This window comes from Tenrec ecaudatus, chromosome 11, assembly GCF_050624435.1.
Source record: "Tenrec ecaudatus isolate mTenEca1 chromosome 11, mTenEca1.hap1, whole genome shotgun sequence".
NCBI lineage: Eukaryota > Metazoa > Chordata > Mammalia > Afrosoricida > Tenrecidae > Tenrec > Tenrec ecaudatus.
Genome location: NC_134540.1, coordinates 85,206,370 through 85,227,497, shown reverse-complemented (window position 1 = coordinate 85,227,497; position 21,128 = coordinate 85,206,370). Strand labels below are relative to the sequence as shown.

The window sequence follows — 21,128 nt, the reverse complement described above, 5'->3', positions numbered from 1 at the left end:
ATGCATAGGGGTGTGACACAGAGTTACCACGGATCCAAACTGGGGAAGTGTTTGCAACTTACAATGTAGACACAAGGCTAAATGATGCAACCCACAGATCACCCTCAAAAAGACCATGGACCCGAGAGAGAGAAAACAAATTTAAAGATACGTAACATTGTGATGTACTAAATACAATCTTCAAAATGATGAAAGAATGTAAAACATCAAGAAATGCAAAGTAACGTTACAATCCGTTTTTCTGGGGAAGGTTGCAGATAGGCCAACAAAATCCAGTCTCTCTTCCTATTTGGCTTTGTAATGAAATCCTTTTCCATTTGTCCTTGAAGATTGAAGTTACTGAACGGTAAGCTCTCTCCAATGCAACGACTAGGGGATAAGCTTCCACCACCTTTTCTCTCCCCGCTGGACTTTTTCCCTGGAAGCAGGGAGAGTGACCAACTTTGACCAGGCTTGGGAGATGACAGAGCAGACTCAGTTGGAAGAAATCTTAGTCCCTGAATGATTACATGATGCAGAACCCCCCCACATTGGATGCTTCATTTATATACCAACGGAGAACAAAATAAATGCACGCGTGAGGATATTTGTTCAAACATTATTGGTTAATGGTAAAAACTTCATATCCACCAATAGGAAGACGATGAAGTAATTTTTTGGTACATCCATGTGGTGGGCAAATCAGGCAGGTTTTTTTTTTAATGCGGTAGATGAGCATAGAGGTTCAGAAAATGTGAAAATGCATATTAAAGGGAGAAAACGAAATGGAGAATGATGTCCTTGGTGTAAAAAATGTAAGAGACTAAATCTAAGTCATTATTTAAATATGCCCAGACTCTCTCTCTCTCTACTGATGAATGAATGCTCTTCGAAGAGGGATAGAGGTGAGAAAGATATCAACAATGATCCTCTTGTATTATTAAAATTTTTGTGCCAGTAGCATGTGTGACTTATCTGGGGAAAAAAATCTTAATATGAAACAAATTAAATAGCTAACTGGAGCCTTGTGTTTCAAAATGGATGTTGAGCACAGAACTTTAAAAAAATTATCTTTCTCCTCCTGGAACCCTCATTAAAATGCTGTAAAATAACTAACAAAGACGTATAAAACAAAAGATCATTTCATTGGGAGCCCTTACAACTCATAACAATCCAGACATCAATTGTATCAATCATATTGGTCCCTATGCTGCCATCATTCTTTTCTAGACATTTACTTTCTACTGAGCCCTCCTCTTTTTCCCCTCCCTACCCCCCACTCTTGTGACCTCTTGATAAATTATAAATTATTATTATTTTCGTATCTTACACTGACTGCTGTCTCACTTCCCCCATGGTTTCTGTTGTTCGTCTCCCCATCCCCACCCCCGGGGGATTGTTATGTGTCCATCATTGTGATTGGTTCCCCCTTCCTCATCTCCTCTCCCCATGTCTTACATTGTCCGATGTCTCCCTTCACCCACTTTTCTGTTGTCCACTACCCAGGGAAGAGATTATATGTAGATCCTTGTAATCTGTTCCCCCTTTATACCCCACCTTCTCTCCACCCTCCCAGTATTGCCACTTTCACCACTGGTCCTGAGGGCTTCATCTGTCCTGGATTCCATGTTTCCAGTTCCTATCTGTACCAGTGTACATCTGTACCACTGTACATCTTCTGGTCTAGCCAGATTTGTAAGGTAGAATTGGGATCATGATAGTGATGGGGTTGTGGGGGGAAAGCATTTAAGAACTAGAGGAAAGTTGTATGTTTCCCTGTTGCTACTCTGCACCCTGATTGGCTCATCTCCTCCCCACAACCCTTCTGTAAGGGTATGTCCAGTTGCCTACAGATGGGCTTTGGGTCCCCAATCTGCACTCCACTCCCCCTTATTCACAATGATATGATTTTTTGTTCTTTGATGCCTGATACCTGATCCCATCAACACCTTATGATTACAAAGGCTGGTGTGCTTCTTCCACGTGGGCTTTGTTGCTTCTGAGCTAGATGGCTGCTTGTTCACCTTCAAGCCTTTAAGATCCCAGATGCTATATCTTTTGATAGCTGAGCACCATCAGCTTTCTTAACCACATTTGCTTATGCACCCATTTGTCTGCAGCGATTGTGTCCAGAAGGTGAGTCTCATGGAATGCCAGTTCAATAGAACATAGTGTTCTTGCATTGAGGAAGTACTTGAGTGGAGGCCCAATGTCCATCTGCTACACCTTCCATGTGGTCAGGCCTTGGGTCTTCCTTTTCCACATTAACTCTGGCCTTGGCCAGGTAACTTGATCTGACCAATGGAACACAATAGCAAATATGGCACATGCAGAGACTTGAAGAGCGCAATAAGATGTCCCCACTCTTGCTGTTGGGAACCCTTTTGCTACCATGTAATAAAAAGCTAGGTTGGCTCGCTTGAAAACAAAAGTCGCCAGCTGTTTTAGGCTGAGTGGACTAGAGAAAAAAAATCCAGTGACACTCATATATGTGTAAGAAAGAACTTTATATCAACGGGTAATTTTATACCAAGAAAGGATCCAGGCCCAGTCCAACTCAAGTCCATAAGTCCTTCAGACTCACACAACTACATGCAATGATGCCAAATGCAGGGAGATCACAGGCTAGTCAGTGCAAAGTCAATGGATGCAAGATTGGTGGAAACATGGCAGGGCTTGGCAGCTCCCAGGGTTGGCCAGCAGGAAAGGTGAAGACAGAGATGGGGAGGAGTTTCGCTGGCTCTCCTCCTGAGAAGGCCACGCCCACAAGGAAGCACCATCAGATTGACAGGTAGAATACCACCCCTACATCTTTATATATCTTCAAATTGACATAAATTATGTAACTACCTCAACAGCTATCCTGCTGACTGAGTTGAAGTTCCACACTCATGTGTGAAGTGTCCAACACCATTCTAGAACATCCTCCAACCCTGGCCAAACCAGTCTGACTCTAGACATTGATTAGACCAGAACAATTGCCTAACCATTCCATAGAATCATTTGAAATAATGCTATTATGTTAAACCATTATTTCTCAAATTCATTTGGCCTACCACCCCCTTTGCAGAAAAATAATATTACTCAGTGTGCCCTTGGTCATTAAAAACTTTTGTATTATAGCACAGAATACAGGATAAAGTGCAGACAGCTGCTTTTAAAGTCCCCCTGGATCACCTCAGTGACCCCCAGGGGGTGGTATTGCCCACTTTGGGAAACAGATTGTTAAGCCATTAAGGTTATGGTCATGAGCCCTGGTGATGCTGTGGAATAATCACTGGACTGTAACCACAAGGTTGACAGTTCAAAACCCATCAGCCACTCCACAGGAGAAAGATGAGCCTTAAGTATGTACAGTCTCAAAAACCGTATATAGGGGCACCAGACCATCAAGAATCAGCTCAATGGCAGTGGGCTTAAGGTTGTGGTGGTTTGTTCAATGGCAAAGATTATAAAAAGTCAAGAATAGGCTTTCAGCATGAAAGAAACATGCTTTGATGTTTCTCAAGGAGGGTGAGAGGGAGGGGAAGGCATGGACTAGCGGGTAGACAAGTGTTAACTTGGGTAAAGGGGAGGGAGGAAGGAAGGTAGGAAAACTCTGGAAGGCCAGGGACTAAACTCAGAGAATTGCAAGAGTTGTTAAAGGCGACGGAAGCAAATCCTGCAACAGTGGGATCCAGGAGTGGACGCCTGGAGAAATGTGTGGGCTGAATAGGCGGCACGAGGAGAGTGGGAACAGACCCATAAATCTATCTAGGTTGCCAAAGGATATTTGTATGCACGGATTCACTTTTGCTACAAATATATCCCTGGATGTGGTGGAGCACAGAGGAGACAAAATTCTGAAAAACAGCTTTGACAGGGAGTGGGCCTGGAGGATCAAGACCAAAGTCTCAGGGGACAAAAGGCCCATTGCCATCGTGGAACACACAAAGTCAATGTTCTGTGATGGGTAGTGGTTGAGGTCTTATGAGCTCATGAGGGGAAACTATTCATTTCTTCCCATCCTTAGGAAAGCAGCGCAATGACAATGGAAAGACACATTAGCCCAGTGACTTAGCTCAATGGGCTAATGGACCTTGTAAACCTCAGTCTCCACAACCCTGAGACCAGGAGAATTAAATGGTACCCTGCTACCAGCTGTTCCGAAAAGGATCGTATTAGAAGGTCCTGGATGAAATGGGAGCAAAATGAAGAACAGACACAAAATCATGAAAGAGACCAGTGTGACTGGTAGGATAGAGGCTGCTGGCACCCCAAGATTATGACCTTTGCCCTTCACGTTTGGAACTGATCTCACGTCCCTGTTAGAATAATCAAAAAGATCAAAAGGGCCACATTTACCCAAGGACAGATGACAGAAGGTTAGGAAAGACGTCGGAGTGGAGGCAGGAGACCCAAGGAGGAAGTGGGGTGTGATGGTGCATTGAGGGAAAGGCAATGGCCGAGTTGAATCACAATGTGTGTGAATGGGTGAACATAAAACCAAGATCCGTTCTGGAAATCTCCAACTAATTCACAATAAAAAAAATTTTTTTAATAGGGGGGCGGGGAGAAAAAATTTTTTTTAATAAATTGAGAGATAGTTTTAAGCTAATGAATAAAACTAAAGTTGCCTACTCTGGAATTCCAGAAGTGGAAACTGTTTCACATATTGACAGTGGAAAAGAACATACCATTTGTAAAATTGGGGGCCAAGAACTGAAGAAATGAATTCTCACTAAAGAAATAGAGTAGAGTGAAATGAAATTCATCTTTAGCTTAACAGTCCAATAATTCCTTAAAAGTTTCTCTTCTAAGGGGGAACCGACCAAAATGATGAACCTAAACACCCCACCCCCACCCATGGGGACAAACAACAGAAACATGGGTGTGGGGAGACAGCTGACGGTGAAAGATATGAAAACAATAATAAGTTATAATTTATCCAGGGTGCATGAGGGTGGGAGGGTGAAGAAGGGAGGAGGGCAAAGAGGAGCTGATATCAAGGGCTCTAGTAGAAAAAAAATGCTTTGAAAATGATGATGGCGACATACACACAAAGGTAATTGCTATAATTGTTGTATGGATTGTTTTAAGAGCTGTAAGAGTCCCCAGTAAAGTGATTTTAAAAAGAAAAGTTTCTTTTCTGTTTAAACTGCTACCTCTATCAAAACACCTCTACAAGAAAAAAAAAGATAATGATAGGGAAATAGATCTATGTACATATATTTATATATTAAGTATTAAGGTAGCAGATGGACTTTGGGCCTCGACTCAAGTACTCCCTCAACTCAAGAACACTTTGTTCTAATAACATGGCATTCTGTGATGCTCACCTTCCTGACACTGAAGACAAATGGGTGCATAAGCAAATGTGGTGAAGAAAGCTGATGGTGCCCGGCTATCAAAAGATATAGTGTCTGGGGTCTTGAAGGCTTGAAGATAAACAAGCAGCCATCTAGCTCAGAAGCAACAAAGTCCACATGGAAAAAGCACACCAACCTGTTTGATCATGAGGTGTCGATGGGATCAAGTGTCAGGCATCAAAGATCCAGAACAAAAAAATCATATCAATGTGAGTGCAGGAGAGTGCAGAGTGGAGACAACTGGACATCCCCTGACAGAAGGGTCACAAGGAAGAGATGAGCCAGTCACGGTGCGGTATAGCACCGATGAAACATACAACTTTCCTCTAGTTCTTTAATGCTTCCTCCCCCCCACGATCAGGACCCCAATTCTACCTTACAAATCCAGCTAGACTGGAGCATGTACACTGGTACAGTTAAGAACTCGCAACACAGGGAATCCAGGACAGATAAACCCCTCAGGACCAATAATGAGAGTAGAGATACCAGGAGGGGAAGAGGAAGGTGGGGGAGAAAGGGGGAACCAATCACAATGATCTTCATATAACCCCCTCCCAGGAGGAGGGACAACAGAGAAGTGGGTGAAGGGAGACATCAACCATTGTAAGATATGAAAAAATAATCATTTATAATTGCCAAGTGTTCATGGGGAAGGGAGGGGGGAGAGGGGGGGGAATGAGGAGTTGATATCAAGGGCTCAAGTAGAAAGAAAATATTTTGAGAATGATGATGGAAACATATCTACAAATGGGCTTGACAAAATGGATGGATGGATAGGTTGTGATAAGAGCTGTAAGAACCCCCAGTAAAATGATAAAAAGAAAAAGAAATTCAGATTAGGAATGATGGGATCTTGAATCTCTTCTGTGATCTTCTCTTGTGCATTTACACTTCAAGATAGATATTCTGAAATTAAAATGACATTTTGAATAATTAATACCAGAATTATAACTCCAACACTGAATGGAATATTCTAATCACTGGTTCCCACGGTGGAGACTAACTTGTTTCAGTTTGTCACAGAGCTGCCCTGTGGAAAAGCCTACGTACAAGGACCTCCCTGACAAAGTGGGACTGTCGATGCCCCTAGCCCAGGCTCAACCACAAAACATCAGTTGGTCAGTGAACTGAAATGCTTATTCTGGGCCCCACCATAAACCAGCTGAATCAGAATCTCTGGAAGTGGGACCCATCAAAAAAACTTTTTTTCTAACAGACTCTTACGATGAGGCTGGTAGATGCTGAAGACAGCGAACCAGTCCTTCAAGCAGTGCCTTAAGAGCTCTTGAGGCCCTTGTCTAGGAACCTGATAGCCATGGTCAAGGGCCCAGCTGCTAACCAAGAGGTCCCCCAGGAGAAAGCCCTGGAATCTGCTTTTGAAAAAATCAGCTGCCGGACAGCTTCCGAGGGTCAGAGGTCAACTCCGACACAGATGGGCTGCCTCTGCGCCAGGAGCCCACTCAGTGGGGACTTTTGGGGGAACTTGGGGTACAGGTCTCATCTGACGAGGGCTTCCGGAGGACGACTGGTGGCTGAGCGGTTATGTGTTGGGCTGCTAACCACAAGGACAGCAATTAAGAGCCACCAGCCACTCTGCGGGGGGAAAGAGGAGACTTTCTACTGCCATAAAGAGTGACAGTCTCGGAAACCCACAGGGGCAGTTCTACTGGTCCTCTAGGGTTGCTGTGAGACAGAACTGACTTAATGACAGCGAGTCGGGAGTTTAACCAGAGCTGCCTCTCGGAAATCAGGCTTTTGAGTGGTTCCTTATGGCTTTACTCCTGGCTGCGAAGTTCCATCTCCACCCTCAATATACAAATCAGAATCTGCGTTTTCACAAGATGAAGAGAAGAATCTTGATCTTTGGCTTCTGATTCGATGTATATGGGGTGGAAGGTTCTCAGCCAGAGGAGGAACTGGTTCAATATCCTGGCTGTACTCTAGAGGGTAGGCAGGCCCCAGAATGCTTTCGGTCGGCTGACGGGTCTGTGGTCTGACCAGCAGCTTTGAAGGCCAAAGGGAGAGGGCCTGAGCCATCCTGGATCTGCCCGACTCAGCAGCTGTGTCAGTAGCTCTAGAGTTGCTGGGATGGGGACAGGGACCTTCCCGGTTTCTCTTTTCACCTGGGGCATCCTGGTTCTTTCCAGCAGGTCAGGAAGGCAGAGGAAGCCTGACAGTGGACTTAGTTCATTAAATGGCAGGTGTGATGTAGTTGTGAAGCCCTTCTAGTCAAACTGTGCTGTCAGTCATCATAAAGAGAAACTTGTAACTGGTATAAATTAGAGCGTGAGTGTAGTAATGTGTCATTTCAGTTGCAACAAGCTCGGGGCTGGTACTCATATTTTTTTGGGGGGGGATGGGAAAGGTAAAATTTTGAAACTCAGCACTCATTTATTCAGTTACATTTTTCCATTTATTGTGCTTTGTGGGCGATATGTTTCCCTGTCCCAGTGTGAATCTTTGGAATGCCTTCCTGGGGACAGAGAGGCAACTAAGATGATTTAGTGACACACACGCCTGTGAAAGGAATGCAATTTCTCTTTTATTTCTTAAGGAGAAAAAAATAATACCAGAGAAAGACAAGGGCCCATACCTTTGTGCTCCAAAGCCATTACTCTGCATGTGGGCACCCAGGGTTGGCTTAAACTAAAAGCACAAGGTGATAGCTTATTTTCTGCTACCGGAGAAATGGCCCTGTGATTGATCCCCGGTGACGTCCAAGGGCAGCTATCTGTTCTGTCAGGAGGATGGGTGTCTTCTGAACTAACAACAGAGGACAAATGATCGTGAGCGTAAACATGAACTCAGCCAGCAACCGATACAATAAGCCTGGGCTTGTGTCCGTCTGCATGGCAGCTCCGTCGTGTCTCCACAAGGGGAACCTCTTCCACCAGAGTGTTCTCTCTGGGCCCACAGGAGAAGCCCGGTGGGATCGACCACCTCACAGAGTTGTGGTGACACGTCCATGAGATGGTGCACTGAATGCGTGCCCCACAGAGCCTGGGACACCGTAAGCCCGAGGTCTGCTTGCTGCCATTCTGGAAGAAAAGTTCACACGAAGTTAAGCAACAACACAGTCCCTTCAGAAGTTTGGAATAAAAGATCTTGCAATGGCTAGCAACTTAACCCAGAGTTAAGCATGTCTTTATAATGTGGGCTGAGTATGAGGTTACCTCATCTTTAAATATGTCATAGGTCCAAGGGAAACTGGGCTTCTTGTAAGTCTAAAACTAGTACCAGGAAAGCCATTAGGAACTTACCGATACAATTGGGTGTCACATCTTTGCTTCTCTCTCCATCTCTCCTTTATTGTCCACTAATGCTGGAGCCAGTCACTGGGTGGAGGGCTCTGAGAAACAGGGAATCCTCCTTTTCTTCTGAGAAACAGTTGGTGGTTTTGAACTGCTGACCTTAACCGAGTAGCTGAATTTAAACGCCGAATTACATTTCCCATGAGATAATGTGATTGACCCAATTAATTGGGGCCCCGGCCAGTGAGACAAGTGGGGGTAGAGGCCAAACCACATAGTAAGAACTTCGTAGCTAGGAACAGAACGAAGTGGTGAGGGGGGTCATGTGAGATGGGCAGTTGTCCCCCAAAAGAGTTTATAGCATTCATGTATAATAAGAACGTAGTTGGAAGAGAACAGAGACAGATTTGAAGACATTCCCAAGAACAGAAGTTCACAAGCCCAAGTTCTGGGTTACCTCAAGTCGGTGACATCAACCTTTGGACATGAAATCCTTGGCAGCTTCAGTCTTTCTCCAGTTATCATGATGTTGCTTATTAGTCCAATTTCGAGGATTTTTAAAAAAATATTAAGGTGTAAGCTGTACTGAAGACTGCTTTGATCTTCAACTAAGAGTACTTTCAGTCTTTTTCAGCTTTCAGCAAGCAAATTGGAAAATGGCAACCAGACTTACTGGAAAAAATGAAATAGAACTAGTAGTGATATGCAAGCGTTCAGTCTGTTCAACCACGTTTCTCTTTCTTCTATACCATTGTCACGAACGACCCACTTCTATTGAGAAATGTATTCACTGTTGGCTGGCCAGGGTGAATTACAGATGGCAGAGAGAGAAGAGACATAGGGGAGAGAGTTCTCGGGGCCAACAGTGAAGAGCGTGGATCCGTCTCTTTGGGGCAGAGAAGATAGACCTTCCTAAGACTCTAATAGACACGTTAGGATCTCTCCTGGCTGTCACCCAGCCCTGTTTGTCAGTGCCTGTTCTAAGGGGTCTGTGCAGCTCTGCAGGTGCGCACTCACCTTGGCCAAGAAATTCGAGAGACAGCTACCTGGCCACTTGACTGAGTGAGGCGTGTTGGCACCCATTCCAAAGAAAAGCAACCCCAAAGAAGTCAGACAGTAGCCAGCAATACCACACACACACACACACACATAAAATGTTGCTGAAAACAAATACAAAACAGTTGCAGCAGCTTACCAACAGGGAACTGTCAGACATGCAAGCTGAATTCAGAAGAGGACATGACGGAGATCATTGCGGATGTCAGAGGGATCACGGCCGAAAAAAATCATGAGACTCTCAGGAAGATGCTTACCTATGCCTTACTGACTACGCAGACTCAGTCAATGCAGACCATAACAAATTAGGGGTAAAATATTATGGGGGAAATTATGGGGAAAATACGAATTCTAGAATATTTAATTGTGTTCCTATGGAATCTGGGGTTCTTTCAAACGGAGCAAAAGGATATTACATGGTGTAAAATCAGGAAAGGTTTGCATTAAGGCTGTGTCCTTTCAGCCTACACCTTCATGCTTCATGCTGAGCAAACAATCCAAGAAGCCGGGCTGTGTGAAGAAGAAGGCAGCATCAGGGTTGGAGGAAGCTCCTTAACAAACTATGGTTTGCAAATGACACAGCCTTTCTTACTGAAAGCTCAAAAGGACTTGCAGATTGCTGAAGATCAAAGATCTCGGCCTTCAGTACAGATTGCACTTCAATGTAAAGAAGACAACAAGCCTCACAACTGGACCAATAAGCAACATCGCAATAAGTGGAGAGAAAATGATTATATCAAGGATTTAACTTTAATTGGATCCAAAATCAACACCCACAGAAACAGCAGCCAACGAATCAAATGAGATATTGTGTTGGGCAAGTCTTCTGCGAAAGACCTCTTTAAAGTGTTAGAAATCAAAGATGTCATCTTAAGGTGCCTCTGACCCAAGTCATAGTACTTTCTATTTCCTCATGAACAAGGGAAGTTGGACAATGAACCAAGAAGACCACAGGAGACTTGATGTCTTTGAATTATAGTGTTTGTAAAAACATTGAATATACCATGGGCTGCCAGAAGAACACACAAATCTGTCCTGGAAGACGTAGCCCAGAATGCTCCTTAGAAGGGAGAATGGTGAGACTTGATCTCACATCCTTTGGACAAGTGATCAAGACAGCAGTCCCTGGAAAAGGACAGCATGCTGGCTAACGTAGCGAGAGGGTCCGTGAAGAAGAGGAAGCGCCTCCATGAGATGGATTGGCACAGGGGTGCAACAATCGGTTCAAACGTGGAAGCAATCGTGAGGCTGACAGGCAACAGGCACCACTGTGCCCTCTTGTACAGTGGACTGCTAAGAGTTGAAACCAACTCCACAGTCCCGAGCAGCAGCAGCAATAACATGCTAAGGCAGCGGTTCTCAACCTGTGGGTCACGGCCTCTTTGGGGATCTAACGACCCTTTCATAGGGGTCGCCTAAGACCATCAGAAAACACATATTTCCCATGGTCTTAGGAACCGAGACACCACTCCTCTATCCATCTCCAGGGGGGTCAGCCCACATGCAGACATGCCCACATACAAGTACCCGGGTGAAGACTGTTACTCATGCATGCTATACCATGCTTCAAGACAAAATTTCATTGATTTGTCGTTAGAAATCAATATTTCACAATCTATAATGACATACTGATTTTTTGCCATGACTCACTGTGCTTTCATGATGTTCAATTGGCAACAATGAAAATACATCCTGCCTATCAGATATCTACCTGAAGATTCATAGCAGTAGCAAATGACAGTGATGAAGTAGCAATGAAAATAATTTTGTGCTTGGGGGTCACCACCCCATGAGGAACTGGATGAAAGGGTCGCGGCATTGGGAATGTTGAGAACCACTGGTCTAAGTGATACTTCACAGAGCACATAAAAAAAATAGTTTCAGGAATTGCAGAAGTTTAGCCTAAAGAAGCAATAAATGGGGGCATAGTTTCCTACTGTGCCAAGCTTCAAAGATTGAGATGCTGTCGTATGGACACAGCCTCCTCCCACCCTTTTTGTGAGAGTGCTTGTGACTTCAATGGACAGAATTAGAAAGAAAAGGGGCAGGTTACATATAGAAAGGTAAGTTCAGCTCATTTCATTTACTTTTCATAAATTCGTGTTGTCCCTAAGTTAGATAAGCTCCTTCAGGAAACCCATCATTCCCATGTTGTTGGCAGCTGCCGACAAATAAGTTCTGACTCATGGTGATCTTACGCAAAGCAGAACAAAAGGCTGCCCGGCCTATGTCATTTTTATGACCTTTGGTTTGCTGGGTCTGTTGTGGTTATTCCTTCTCATAGAGGGTATCTTTTGTTTTCACTGGTCCCTGTTTTCCCCGACAAGATGTCCTTTTTTAGAAATCAGTTTTTCCCAATGACGTGTCCAAGGTCAGCAGTCAAAGTCTTATTGACCTCACTTATGCAGAGCATTCTAATTATAGTTCTTCTAAGACGGATTGGTTCATTTTATATTTTTCGAAAACAGCCCAGCTTGCATAGACCGATTATGCTGGTGTCCCTCGTCATTCCCCAGCTTTTCCACGCGTGAGAGAGGACTGAAAATGCCATAGCTTGAGTGAGAAGCACTTCAGTAAACCTTTAAACCCTTTATTTTTAAAAATGTTACAGAACTCTTTCGCAACTGATTTTCCCGGTGTAATGTCTTAATTTCCTGACAGCTGCTTTCGTGGCCACTGACTGTCGACCCAAGTAGAATGTCACTGTTGGCACCTTCAAGTTCTTCTCCATACCTGGAATATTTAAGTAATGAGAAACCTGCGAATCACGAAGTCACATTACAGAGCTCAAAATAGCGCCTTAATTTTCAATTTTAAAATTTTAAGCTCTCAAAATGTCTTCCCTTGCCTTTCATAAAAAGCCTAAGATAGGATGTCCTCCAGGTCTCATTGATGAAAACATTAAGGTTGAGAAATATCAGTGACCCCATCAAAGAAACACAGCTACAACAAAGCAAAGTTAAGATTAGAGCCCGGTTTTCTGAACTCCTCACCCAGACTTCTGCTGCAGTACCAGGCTAGTAACACAAGAGCTCGTAATTCCAGTCTCGATTGTTCTTTAGCACATATATCACTTACCTGCATTCCTAGTGGCATAAACGATGCCGAGCCCTGATTAAGAAAAATGATTTATTAGTTAGATCCTTGATCCATCTTCCTCACCAATTTTGGCAAACCTGACCGGAATTTCTAAAAATCATGATTTGTGTGAATTCTCACGCTCTTCTTGAGTTCCGTAAATTTCCAATCTCTCTATCTCATGGGCCCATTGTCACTGTACTTTGATAATTCAATTTGTTCTGAAATTAGAAGGCACAAATTAGAGTGTTCTACAAGAAAACAGACTTACAGTTGATTTCAAGAGCTCGTGTCTTAGTTAACAAAAATGTACTTTTCTCACAGTTTAGTCGACTAGGTATCTGAATTCAGGTGCTAACTGTAGGGGAAGGAGCCCTGGGGGTGTAGTGGTTACAAGTTGGGCTGAGATCCGCATGGTCGGCAGTTCAAAACCACCAGCTGATCCTCAGTAGAAAGACTGGACTTTCTACTCCCATACAGAGTTACAGTAAAAAAAATTAAAAAAAAGAGTTACAGTCTCTGAAACCCACGGGGGCAGTTCTACTTTGTTCTCTGAGTCTCTGTGAGTCAGAATCAACACGATGGCAGTGAGAGCTGTAAGGGGAGACTCTGGCAGCTCTGGGGGAATTGTGATAAGCGTTATATGAGCCCCTAATAAAATGATTTTTAAAAAAGAGTCATGCGACGCTCACCACAATGAATTCCAGGGTGTTCCCTCCTGGTACTCATTACTGTTAGCTCCCCTTCCCGCCTAGCCTCCCGGCAGGTCCCTTTCGATCTAGGGATCCAGTTGTTTTCTCTGTAGATTTACCTAACCTGGGTTTCCTATACCGAAAATCCTACAAATTCGAGACAGAATACAAACAGCCCAACAGCACTGTCGCAATGATACAAAGAAAAACCGCCATTGAGAACAAAGTAGAAAGTATTAGAAACTGCAGCAATTATACACTGGGTCAAGAAGGAGATCGAGAACAAGGTGTCACATTTGGGCCTCACTACTATTGCAGTCATCCACCCCGTGATGGAATCTATACGGCATGTTCCCATCTCTGGTCCAGAGACAGGAGAGCCACCTGAGACTTAATCGGGGGCTGGGGGTGGGATGGGGGAAGTGGGTTCAGAAAATAGGTCGTGGGCTTTCACGATCACTTGCAGCCTTCTGCAAACTAGGTGTTCAGACTTCAAGCTCCATCACCATTCCTTCCTCCGGCACTGGCCTACTCTTGGTGTTCCTCCGTCGTTCTGTGCCTCCAATCAATCCTAACCACCTCCTTCCCACGTACAGAGCTTGGAGGTGTAGACCCATCTTTCACTCCAATTGCTTTTCGTGTGTGTGTGTGTGTGTGTGTGTGTAAGAGAGAGTTTTATATAAAGGGTAATTGTACATTAGGAAAGCATCCCAGCCCAGTCCAGATCAAGTCCATAAGTCCAATATTAGCCCACATGTCCAATACCAATCTATAAAGTCCTCTTCAGACTCATGAAACACATGCAATAATGCCAAATGCAGGAAGATCACAGGCCAGTGGGTAGAAAGTCTTTGGGTCCAGTGCTGGCAGGGCTGCTCCAGCACCCAGGGCTGCATCAGGGTAGGTCCATGTGGCTTCTCCTCGGGGGTGTCTTGCAGAGAGTGAGCCTTGTCAGTAGAGCGTCTCCCGGGGAGTGACCCAACTGCTTTTCTCAGAGGTGCCCTCCCTGCAGATCTGCCTCTCTGGCCTGCCAGGGATGAAGATGGAAGGGGAAGAAAGGTCTCCGTGCTTCTCTGATCTCTTAAGGCTGACCACCTCCACTGCCACTTGGAAGAGATGCCGTTAGAGATGCCGTCATCATCATGGTGATTAAGAAGCCATGGTAGCAATGTTCACATCGAGCACGCCTAGCCCACTAAAAGGTCAAAGCCCCTCACTATGAATCAGATGACCATTTGCTCTCCTCTCTCAGGTCATTACCCCACTCAGCTGGAAAAGAGGATATAGTCTGCCTTCCTGGTGCATGCTCTCCTTTCTTTTGGGCATGGAAGGATGTTGCCCAAAATACTGCTGAGCTGCTTCCTGGGTTTTGTTTCTTTACAATAGAGAAAATGGTCTCTTTATTTTACAATTACAGCCACATTAAAATAGTAGCAAAGATCGTGGGTCCCAGAGGCTTAGGACTCTGTTCCCAACCTGGGTTGCTTTAAGGGTTTGCTGGGCGTCTCAAGGGGCTCTCATCACAAGATTCCCGGATGTCTCCCCCGAGGCTCAGAAACACACACCCTTGCACATCCTGTTTAGTTGGTGGCCCCCCTGCCGAGCCCGAACTTCAAGAGCTATTGAGGCAGTTCAGCAAATCCAGGAATCCCAGCCAATTTCTCTTGAACACAAGGATCTAAGAAAAGCCAGCGTCTAATCAAAGGGGCCCCTCTCTTTACCACCCGCAGCCCTGGCTGCCCTCGGCCATTCTGGCTGGCAGCGGCAATTGGCTTCAGTTTAGGAACTGGCAGTTATGCTAGGGCACCCCTGTTCCAGCCAGCACCAGCTTCCCCTGGCCCACCCCATCGAGGGGACCTCTCCCATGAGATGCCGTGGGGAGCACATTTGCGGAAGGTCACATAGACGAACAACACAAACCAAAAGTTGCGGCTTTACAATAGCACAAAAGCTGGTGTTCAGCTGGGAAAACCATACTGCCTTCCACGGCCAGATTACAAAGAGAAATGGGGGTGAGGACCGTGCACAGCGACGAGAGCTTTTGCATATGGGAGCCCTGTCTCCAACCAGGAGAGAGAAGTGTGTGTCCATGCAGCCTCATGGGCTTGCATCCTGATATGGCCCATCTTCCCAAGCTGTTCCCCTCTCCCTGGCTGTGCACTGCCCTGGGGTGGGGGCGGGGAGGCTTGCTTAGGTTTCTCAATAAAAGCCGACTGAGGAATTTAATACGCGCTTGTGCTCCGTCTGCTGCGGAAGAGGAAGGAGGACTAGAGAGGGGACAAGTACCCTTTCAGGGACTTTCAAGCCAGTAGTTCCCAGGAATTCTTAATGACCCTCCAAAGTTCACAGTGGCACTATGTGAAAGGGGGCTTCCAAGAATTCATGGAAAAATTACATTATCTCTTAATTCTATTTTTCCACAAATGTTTTGAACCACCCCCACCCACCCCCATCCTTGTATGTGCGCTTTCTATCGGACATTCTTAAAGAAGTGCCTTGCACTGAGGAGTGGCAAGGCAGGGGGGAGGTCTGCGTTGGCTTCTCCTATCTTGACGGGGGTGCGATAGGGAGGAGGCCTCGGATGTGGATCCAGTAGGAGGGGCAGGTGGTAAACGATAAAACAAACCCTCCAAACTCACATTAAATCGATGCCAACTCACAGCGACCTTGTATAACAGGGTAAAACTGGCCCTGTGAGTTTCTGAGACTGTAACTCTTTACAGGAGTAGACAGCCCCATCTTTCTCTCAGTGGTTTTGAGCTGCAGACCTTGAAGTTAGCATTCCAATGAATAACCATTACACCATGAGTCAAGGTCTAATTTACACTTCAAACAGAATTTACTTATTTAACTTTACAAAATTTATTTGGGGTGGGGAAATTTTGGGGGGTAGGAGATAGATGTGAGCACTTGATCTAAAATGATTTGCAAAGGAACATACTTAACAAATGGCTTGAGGGAGTTTATTAAAAATTAGGGAGATATCTTGATTTCCTAGTGAGTTAGCAAGGCATCCTTTTGCTGCTGTTTTTAAAAACTCATAGAAGTAGTTTTTAATGAACTTGTAAACAAAAAAATTCTGAGGCATCAGGCAGTGTAAGACATGATAAAATAATTTATAAATTATCAAAGGTTCGTGAGGAAGGGGTGAGGGAGGGGGAAAATGAGGAGCTGATACCAAGGGCTCAAGCAGAAAGGAAATGTTTTGAGAATGATGATGGCAACAAATGTACAAATGTGCTTGACAATGGATGGATGGATGGATTGCGATAAGAGTTGTACGAGCCCCCAATAAAATGATTTAAAAAAGAAATCAGATGGTGCCCAACTATCAAAAACCCCAAAAGCTCCCATTTCAAAATAAAACCCAAATCCCAACATCCTATAGATGTTAACAGTGGTCACATTTATCTAAGCAGCGTACATACATGCCCAGTTGTGAGATGGTAACTGATTTTCTGGGGAAAATATGTTTTTTTCTTTAATACCAGAGCATTATAGAGTTGATGCAGAGTCCTAAAGATGCTCTAGTCGTCACTACGTTTTTCTTAAGTCTTCACTTTAGACCAGTGGTTCTCAACCTGTGGGTCACGACCCTTTTGGGGATCAAATGACCCTTTCACAGGGGTCACCTAAGACCATCAGAAAACACATATTTCCAATGGTCTTAGGAACCGAGACACTGCTCCTCGATCCGTCCCAGTCGGGTCCGCCCACGTGCAGATACGCCACATGAATGAAGACCGTTACCCATGCTACCCCATGCTTCAAGACAAAACTTCATTGATTTGTCATTAGAAATTAATATTTCACAATCTATAATTACATATTGTTTTTGTGATGAATCACTGTGCTTTCATGATGTTCAATTTGCAATAATAAAAATACATCCTGTATATCAGATATGCACACAACGATTCATAACAGTAGCAAAATGACAGTTATAAAGTAGCAATGAAAATAATGTTATGGCTGGGGGTCACCACCACATGAGGCACTGTATGAAAGGGTCATGGCATGAGGAAGGTGGAGAACCACTGCTGTAGATGCTGTTATCCTGGCACAGGTAGGCAGTCAGTCTTTCATGGGCTCAAACACTGGAATCAACTGGCTTGCAGACAGTCAACCATGTTGAGAATGTTTTAAGTGAACAACTTGCAAACCTCAGGGATGTCAAACCCCTAAGAACACACAATTGTGAGCATTACAACCATCATAACAGTGGCTGAAGACTATTCATGCCTTTGGGGCAGTTACATAATCTCTTGTCAACTTGCTAAGGGGTGGAGTCTAGCCTGTCAATCAGATCATAACCAGTGAGGCCTCTGTGTGGCATGGCCTTCTCCTGAGGATTCTGGGAACTCCTATCTTCCTCCCTGGAGTCATGAAAACACACTCTCTCTGCTTCGTCTTCTTGATGACAAGCCTGACAGAACTATGCTGATGCAATCAGAGCCCAGGAGTTGGAGGAGCCACATGGAGACCCCGCCAGTGCTGAGATGCTTCCACTGCCACTGGATCCACCAGACTTTCCATCCACTGGCCTGTGATCTGCCTGCAATCGGCGCCGTTGCACGTGTTTTCTGAGTCTGAAGAAGAATTTATAGACTGATATCGGACATATGGGCTAATATCAGACTTAGGGACTCGATCGGGACTGGGCTGTGATGTTTTCTCAATATACAATTGCTCTTTTATATAAAATTCTTTCTTGTACACCTATGAGTATCTCTGGATTTTTTTTCTCTAGTCAACCTGGACTAACGCAATGTTCTTCTGAAATGACATCTCAAAGCAGTGTAGTTCAAAATGAAAGGTTTTATGAAAAGGGGACGGAAAGGCACATGCACAATTTCTCCACCAATTTGTGTGTCGACCATTTTAATTAACTTTTCCACTAGAAAAAAATGCAACAGAAAACATCTTTCACTATCTTAGTGAATAGTCACAATTCCAGCCATTGCAGCTCAGGACACAGCACCCCCAGTGCTGCCCAGAGCCAGTTTATACTGAAACTAAAGTCTTTGCACCAAGTAAATGGTTGTCTACCACCACTGGCTAGTGGACAGATGAACTTAAATGTCGAGATTTGGGGAGAAACAAGTGCTGCTCCAATCATCTGCTGGGCCTGTTCTGTTCATGCTTAGACACCTGTGGGGGGTGGGCCTGCTGACCCCGCCCTCTTGAGAGGCCGCCTGCTGCTTTCACATTGTTCAATCAAATGTGTAGTCCTATTGGTGGGTCAGGGTTCTGAAAAGGATGTGGAACAGCTGCCTCAGATATGTGTAAGCCGGGGCCTCCTCAAGGCGCAGCCCACGACAATAGTTTAAGCACACAGCAAATTCTGCAGGGAACCCTTTTACCCAAAACTAGAACAGGAGCGAACATGTTCTTTTCACTAATCTTTTCATATGTCTGTTTCTTTGTTGCAGCCTTTAGTCCTTGCCACGGCAGACTGGCTCTATTAACACACATCCAAACATATCCTGAGGACTCCATATATCTCGGCAACTCTGCTCAACACCAAGATGCGCACTGATGCACGGTGCTGGAGACACGTTCATCATCTCTGTATGGTATGTGTTGCCTCGTCCTGTGGTCTCGGTACTTTTTAGCCAAACCCAAATCAAGAAGGAATAACTGGCTTACTCCAGAGAAAGATGGGTCCTGAGAAGTACTGACAGGCATGCTACTGTTCCTCGTCCCCACTGCAGGTTCTCAACACGTGTGACTGTGAAGCCCAAGACCCAGTAGGAACTTATGTGGTGTAACGCCTCTGTGTATAAAAGTCTTGGTATGCACCCACCCATTTCTACTGACCATCTGGTTGGCTAACATCAGTACAGTTTTCATTGTGAGCAAAAATGGAAGAGGTCTTCAAGGCTGGGTCCCAGGTCATTGTAGTCTTTTTCTTGACCGTACCCCTCACTGTGTGTGGGGGATGCCACCCCCGCCTTGGAGAAGCATGCACTTTGCTTTCATACAGCAACTGGGGGTGCCTGGCCTTCTGAGCCTCTCGCTTCGCTGCTGCTTCCTCGTTGGGAATGTTGATCGCCCGATGAAAAACCTGATCTGATCTACCTTACCAGTTTATATTGCCTTCCGACCATCAATTCGGCCACGGAGACGCTGCCACTCCCCATCCTAGAAATGAGGGCGCTGACACCCAGGAGGGAGTGCGGGTGAGCGGGGACGGGGGTCCTCTGGGGCTGGTCCTCGGCAACAGGCTGCAGAGAGACTGGGCAAGGGGGGTGAGGGGGGAGCCTCGCTCCTGGGTGGCCGCCGCTGCCTCTGCTGGCTGGAAAGAGGGCGCGGTGAGTTAGGGACTGTCGACACCTCCCGCCAGGAGGGACCCCTGTCACTCCGCCGACAGACGCCACCAGCTTGTTCCTCGGACTCCAGCCAACACAGAATCTAGAATTTACTTTTTAAATTAACCGCACACGTATGGTTACATTCATTTGGAATTGTTTCTTTTTTTGGTGTGTGTTTTTTTCAATTCAGTTTTTCCCTCCACCCCTAACAAATGGACCGGTTTTCACTTCCAGAACGTCCCCCAGACATTCTGCAGACCTACTGGCTGCTTCAAAGTTGTTCGAAGAATGACATCACTCTTGATTTGTTGGGTTTATTTTCTTTCAAACCGTCGTCGAAACCACGGTCCTATAGCTCATTGGATCTGTATACACAAAGCCCCCTCTTCCGCCACCTCCCCATTTGTGTTCAAATGAGTAACGATCTGTGTATGTGTGCAGTTTCCTTCCTTCTAGACGAATTCCTTAAGCGTTTTCCCAGCGTACAAACCAGCCTTCCTGATGAATCTAGGTGAATCCTCAGTCGTGGGAAAAGTGCGTAAGTAAAGGGACGCTGGTAGCACAGCGGTTAAGCGCTCAACCCGCACCTCAGAAGAAGGATGCGTCTTACCCGGCAGAAGTGGGCTGGAATCGCTTCGTGGCGCAGGGCTGGTTGCCGCCAAAAAGCACGTTGGCAGTTCAACCCCACCTCGTGGCTCTGGGGGAGAAAGGCTTGGGGATTTGCTCCCATGGAGTTGACAGTCAAAAAACCCCAACCCACTGCTACCAAGGCAAGTCTGAGTGGACCTTAAGTGACTGGGCACTGTTTATACGAACAATGGGGGTTGGTGATAGGGCAAAACTTTCAATAGCACCCATTCACAAAGGTAGAACCATGCCTACCAGACTAACAGATGGCATAAGAAAGCAAGGAGGGCATTAAGAGAATACATATATGGTAGCCCCGAGCCACCAGTCATTGGGCATCCTCAAGGCAAGAGATGTGGGCCAAAGTCCAAGGACCACCAGTTGTAGAACCTTGTGATAGCAGTCATCTGGTTCTGCCCACCCTTGGGTGGTTCAGCCTTAAGTCCAAGGGAGCACGTCAGTTCCCGAAATCTGTAACAGGTGAGTTAGGTTCACTTAGTGCAGTTTCCACATCACATCCTTCTGGTGTGGCCTATGAAGTGTGCGGTGAGCCTTGAAAGGACAAAGAGTAACATCTCAGTCGTCTAGCGCACAAGGTCAGGGTTACTAAGGGTCGAATGGACACTAGGTCCTAAGCATTACTGTTTTTCCCTGTGGGAGCTTGCTCCATTCAACTGATCAAATCGCCTTCTGGGAGACATGCGTGTTTCCTCCCCATCCTGATATATTTCCCACTGAGACTGGTGATGAAGTAACTCGATAATTCTACTAACGTCTCCAGTC

At 45.3% G+C, this 21,128-nt stretch overlaps 1 pseudogene; it reads right to left on the bottom strand.

Annotated features, from left to right (window-relative positions):
• The window catches only part of LOC142460996 (casein kinase I-like), a 61,282-nt pseudogene extending 41,735 nt beyond the window's left edge, over positions 1-19,547 (bottom strand).
• Between the last annotated feature and the right edge of the window lie 1,581 nt (positions 19,548-21,128).